The sequence below is a fragment of the Fukomys damarensis genome, unplaced genomic scaffold (assembly GCF_012274545.1).
Source record: "Fukomys damarensis isolate Sample0158 unplaced genomic scaffold, DMR_v1.0_HiC HiC_scaffold_3, whole genome shotgun sequence".
Lineage (NCBI taxonomy): Eukaryota > Metazoa > Chordata > Mammalia > Rodentia > Bathyergidae > Fukomys > Fukomys damarensis.
In genome coordinates, this window is record NW_022900915.1 from 10039024 (window position 1) to 10045093 (window position 6070).

At 39.8% G+C, this 6070-nt stretch overlaps 1 long non-coding RNA gene across 1 annotated transcript; it reads right to left on the bottom strand.

Annotated features, from left to right (window-relative positions):
• Positions 1 to 3039: 3039 nt before the first annotated feature.
• LOC104864245 lies at positions 3040 to 5237 on the bottom strand. The gene is made up of 3 exons (XR_780800.1): positions 4623 to 5237; positions 3818 to 3940; positions 3040 to 3073 (listed from the first exon to the last, which is right to left on the bottom strand). It is a non-coding gene; the product is annotated as an uncharacterized LOC104864245 (long non-coding RNA).
• Positions 5238 to 6070: the final 833 nt, after the last annotated feature.

Sequence of the window (6070 nt, forward strand, 5' to 3'; positions counted from 1 at the left end):
AAGATCCCAGTGATGAATGTAGCTGTACTGTATACCTAAAATGTACCAATAGACTCAGTGAGAAAAAAACTGTTTTATTATCCACCAGCAGGACTTTATTTACCAAGTTTAGTCTTGTCCTTTTGAACTCCTAGAAAAAGAGCAGTAACACTGTATTCTGTTGTAGATAGATGTAAGAAGGCATCAGAGGGGGAAAAATACATTAAACTTTTCTGTTACAAACAATTTGGGTTACAACCAGAATTTCAGTTTGTCTTTTTAAAAACATGAGCATACAAACATCTCATCCAGTTCTTACGTTCCACTATTTTTTAAATTAATTTTATTGGTTCATTATAGGTATACAATATGATGTTCATCACTGGAAATGTGTAGCTTTACATAGTCTATCTTGGTTCTTATTTTTTCCCCATTCCCTGCACTTCCTTCAACCCCTCTTCTCCCTCTATTTATAAAGACTTTGTTTCCGTTTTTTCCTTTTCTCATATTAGTTCCATTCCCTTCTTTCCCTTCCCCTTCCCCCTCCACTTCCCTTTTCCCTTTGCCCCCTTTATCCCTAATTCACATCATCTATTATACCCTTTAGTCCTTATTTACACTTAGTTTCTCACACCAGAGAAACTATTCATTATCTACATGTGTGTCCTATTTATTTCATGTAAGAGTCACCTCAATGTGCATCTATTTAGCTATACGTGTCTCTAATTTCTAATTCTTTATGGCTGAGTAGTACTCCATTTTACACGAAAAAAAAAAAAAACATTTTCTTTATGCAGTCCGCTATTGATGGGCAATTGGGCCGCTTCCAAGTTTTAGCTATTAGAAACAGTGCTGCAATGAACATGGGTGTGCATATATCACTGTGGTGTGATTCTTTTAATTCTTTTGGGAAGATATCCAGCAGGGGACTAGTTGGGTCAAATGGGACCTCTAATCCTAGTTTTTTGAGGTATCTCCACACTGATCTACACAACAGTTGCACCAGTCTACACTCCCACCAGCAGCAGAGCAGGGTTCTTTTTCCCCCACAGCCCAGTCAGCATTTGTTACTAGTTAGTTGATTCCATGATAGCAGCCTTTCTTTTCAGGGCAAGGTAGAATCTCAGCATTGTTTTCACGTGCATCTCCGGAATGAGTAATGATGTTGAACATTTTTTCATATATTTATTTGCTATTTCTACTTCTTTGTCTGAGAAACGTCTGTTCATTTCAGATGTCCATTTTAGGATTGGGTCTTTAAATTTGGGGGGTCTGATTTTTTATGTTCTTTATATAGTCTAGTCTGAGGAATAGCTGGTGAATATTTTTACCACAGTGTGGGTTGTCTTTTCACAGTTGGTGGTTTTATTGCTGTAAAGAAGCTTTTTAATAAGAAGAGATCCTACCTGTTGATTCTTTGTGCTAGTTCATGTGTGACTGGGGTTTTGTTCATGAAATGTTTTTCCTACACCAATGTCCTCAAGATTTCTACCTAACCTCTCTTCCAGCCAGTTTAGCGTTTGATCCCTGTCAATTTTAATTTAGTACATGGTGAAAGATACGGGCCTAGTTTTAATCTTTGCCAAGTTGAAACCCCGAAGAAAAACCTACCAGATGACATTAAGATGTGATCAACTGTCGTATGAAAAAGGACTTATGAAAATGAAATGAAAACAATAGCCCTGGAAAACCATGCTCTCATGAGTTCTGCTCCTGCCCAGCCAGGGACTTGCAGCAGTGGAAGTTGGCATGATATAAGCCAGTACTCTGGGAGGCAGAGGCAGTGCACACTGAGCACATTAGTGACTTAGAAAGACCCTGTCTCAAAAAGAAAAAAAAGAATGTAGCTCAGTGAGAATTCTCTAGGTTCCATTACTAGTAAAACACACACACACACACACACACAAACACAAACACACACACACTCATGTGAGTGTGTGCAGAGAAAAGAAAGAGAAGAAAGAAAATAAGAAAAGATAAGTATAATTAGGAGAGGTACTTCCGAAGGAAGCCTTCTGGAGAGGAAAGTTCTAGAACTGAACTTTATGAGATCACAGCATGAATCCTGAACAAATTCTACATAGTGTGTTGCTGGAGCCTCTGATAAGCTCTGCACTAGGATCAGTGCACCAGGACCAAGCTTCTCTCAAACGTATTTCTCATCAGTCAACTCATGATTGATCTTTTAAAAAGGAAAATTGAAATTCTATTCACTAAGGAGTCAAAGCTTAAATTGAAAATTCTTCCAAAGAGTGAAGTATAGTGAAGAAAATGTCCACCAAATTAAAAATAATAATAATATCATTTCCTCATTTATCATGCGCTTATTGGCATCGCAGTATTGGCAATATATATTTTCAGAAGTGGGGGGAAAGGAAAAAGGTATCTCCATTTTGCCCTCCTACAAGTTGCAAACATAGTTTGAGGCCATGTTCATAAAATTTATATTCCTTAACATAGCCTCCATCTGTATCCCAGATGCTGTTAGATTCGGGACATTTGGGAGTGTTTCCTACACCAAATCGTAAGCTGTCAGGAACCATGGCTACACAGACTCTGCAGCATCTGAAGAATCTGCCACGCCCCTCGGCAATTGTCAGGCTCAAAAACGTTTCTCTGACCCTGTGGAGTTCTCTGGTGTCGATGAGACTGAATTTTGGCTTTGTTCCCAGTCTGGATCACTCTGCATTGGGTTCCCAAGCCTATGGTGCGCCTGGCAACCTCGTGTGACTAGGTCTTGAAGCTTCATGGATGTTCTCGCTGTATCCAGCTTCCAAAGTAACGGTCAGAAATAAAACAAGCACAGTTTAGAATTTCACTCCTGGGAAAGCTAGTGGAAGATTACCTTAATAGCTCCGTGTAGTGGCCACCACTCTCGCCGGCCCGAAACTACAGAATACAGGAATATGGTTATAGCATCGAATCCCTGGAGAGTCACAATTCAAAGCTTTGGCAGAATAAATGAGTTCTAATTTGTTATCAAGGAACCTTGCAACATTTGAAAGCATTGCTTCATTTATTCGCATACTCATTTTTTTTTTTAATGGTGGCGACTGGCATGGTGGGCATGCTTGTAACCCCAGCGCTCAGGAGGCTGAAGCAAAAGAATCAATGTGAGTTTGTGATCAGCCTGGCCTACAGTCTCAAAACACACAGACTCACACACACACAGTGCTTCTAGAATCACTCTTAGAAGGATTTCCAGCCTAGGGTACTAAATATTTGCTTTAACACTAATCAACCTGTATTTGAGAAGATTCAGAGCTGGTAGCCAATGGGGGAAAGAGATAGAAAGTTCTAGAATTTTTAATTGTGATATTTGGCCCATTGGAGATACTTGAAAAACTAAGGTCTCTGATCATTGGGGCTAAGTCTCTTTATGACTCCCTTCATGATTTCTTCTCTAGAAGAGACCACCAGAGAGAACGACGCATTCAGATGCATGGCAAAATTTCTGCTCTGTTATGCACATATTGTTTTTCTCTTTCATGTGCTGTCTCACTGAATCACCTGGTCTCATATCTGCATGGAATAGATGGGAAAAAGAAGGTGTCTTCCCATTGGCCCAGAGTCTTTTTGAACACTTTCTGTATCTCTTTATTACATAGATCACATATGTGTATGTGTGTATGTATATATTGTATACTACATAGGCCATTTAATAATTTTTTGAGGAGTACCAGGGATCAAACTTGGGACCTTGTGCTTGCAAGGCAGGTGGTGGCATGACTGAGCTAAATCCCCAGCCCTGGCCATTTAATAATTTAAAATAATTAAAGCACTTTCAAATCCCACCAATCAACCTTACATGTCTGTCAGGAGCAGCCGCATTACTCACCGAAAGGTGACACAGAATGGATCATGATGAAGACCAAAAGTGAGCAGAGAATCAGGAAAGATTTGGCCATTTTTTCTCCTGGTGTTTCCTTCCACTCTAAATATTATTTCAGGGTGTTGTCCTCTAATACAATCAACAAAGTAGAAACAGTATGATGATTAAAACTACTTTTGAAATTAACAGTCATCTTCAGTCTGCCTATTGTATCTACTGTGCACTGCATGCAGAAAGCCTATTCTGCCCCTCTTTAAAAATAAGTGTGTAGGAAAAGTTAAACCTGGATTAACCATCTTAAAGGCTGAAAGATTAAGAATGTAGACTTCAGTGATAGACTCGTGAATATTCAGAAAGTAGAAGTAAACCAGAAGTTATTCTATGTGCATAATTCCATCATTTTAATGTGAGATATCTTAGATGTCTTAAAAAGCCGCACACTCCCTGAGTTCCTAATCCTGAACAGTGAACCTGGATTTCTCTCCATCCTCTGGGCTTTTATCTTACCTCTGCTCTGTAGCACGTATGAGTAGGTAATTTATATAAACTCATTGCTGATGTGCTATTATGGGCATATTTGGAAACATTACACTTTCTCTTAGAGTGCTTCACCCTCAGGACGATTGGAAGATTTTGCCTTCTCTGCATATTCTGAAACAATCAGGAAACCATGGTTTACTAAGCTCCCCTGCATCTCATCCTGACATACTCCCTAGGTTCTCCAGGAATAGAGACATAACAGGAGAAACGAGAGGTCCAAAGTACAATGCAAAAGGCCCTCTCCCCACGCCCCATGCCACACTTGACCCACCTTGGAATGGGCAGAAAAGCCAGGGGCATGTAATGCTCTGCCTTGTGGCTGGTGCTACTTCTTTAAGGTGCACTTCTTAGGGGCTCTGGAGGAGTCAGAGTGGCTTTGTAGGAGAGGGGAGGCACTGAGGCATTGTGTCCTGGTCTTAGCAGGCCCTGGGAGGCCTCGCCTTCAGATGGAGTCAAGATCAAACCTCAGCAGGGGGTGTGGAGGAGGAAGACCTTAGTGAGAAGCGATCATGGCAAAGGGCCGTCAATCCAGAGAAGCAATAGTGTGAGGAAACTACAGTATCAAAGAGCACATCAGAGAAATCACAGCATACTCCACAGGAATAACGAGTGCTTTTGGACACAATAAACCATGTGTAAAAACACCTAAGAAGAGGAAGACTGGCACAAAAGTCTGCAAGGATATGTGAAGTCTGTGGAGGAGGCCGTGTGCAGTGGCTGTGGCTGTGTCCCTGTAGCAATCACAGTCTTTGCTGTTTTAATGGGGAGGATGTGTGCTCACAGTTGCATTTCTCCTGGTGGCTGAAATTTTTGCCTCTAATTTCCTTTCCAAAAAGACCAACATTCCCAAAGGAAATATATATTCACTTGGAAATTTGAAAAACAAAACTATGAAAATAGAACTATGACATTGTTATGGTTTAGATCTCGACTATCCCCCTAAAAGTCTCATGAGTTCAAAGGTGAGGCTTTGGCAGGGCGATGGGTCATGGAGTTTCTTTACGGATCAGTGGATTCATGCACCAATGAGTTCAGTAGCTGGGTGGAGGCAGTGGGTGGAGTCATGACCAGGAGGGCTGTGTTCTTGTCCCGGGTCCCCTCCTTTCTGTGCTTCAAGGCTGCTGTGGGTTGAACACTGTCTTCGTTGCTGTGATACTCTGCCACCCTGTGTCGTTCTTAAAGCTAGCCTGCCATGGGTAAAAACTGAGCCGAAACAAATTTCTCCTTCTCTAAGTAAAAAATAGTTACTAAGGCAGACATGAAGCCTCACAAATAAAAAATAAGTGTTAAGCATACATTAAAATATATTTCCAGTTTCAAAAAATTATATACATACACATATAGAGATATATGTACTTTTTATTCTGATAGTCAATCAAACTTTGGCCATATATATATTTTTTTCATTTAGAAAGATGTCATTTCATTGTTTTGGTCTCAAATGTAGCCGTGCAAAACATAAGCATGATGTCATGTTCTTTCATATATAAACTCTATATATATTAATTGAATTAATATAATTCAATTGTTGATTGGTGCGATTCCAACTTTTCATTATTATTTAAAGTACTGGAATTAACAGATCTTTTTACCTCTGTTAATATATCTCTTATTATTTCATTTTAATAAGTGCCTATAAATTAATCTACAGAAGGTTTCCCAAAAGGAACTTGGTCACCTAAAATATGAGACAGATGAACAGATAGTTTTTTTTTTTTT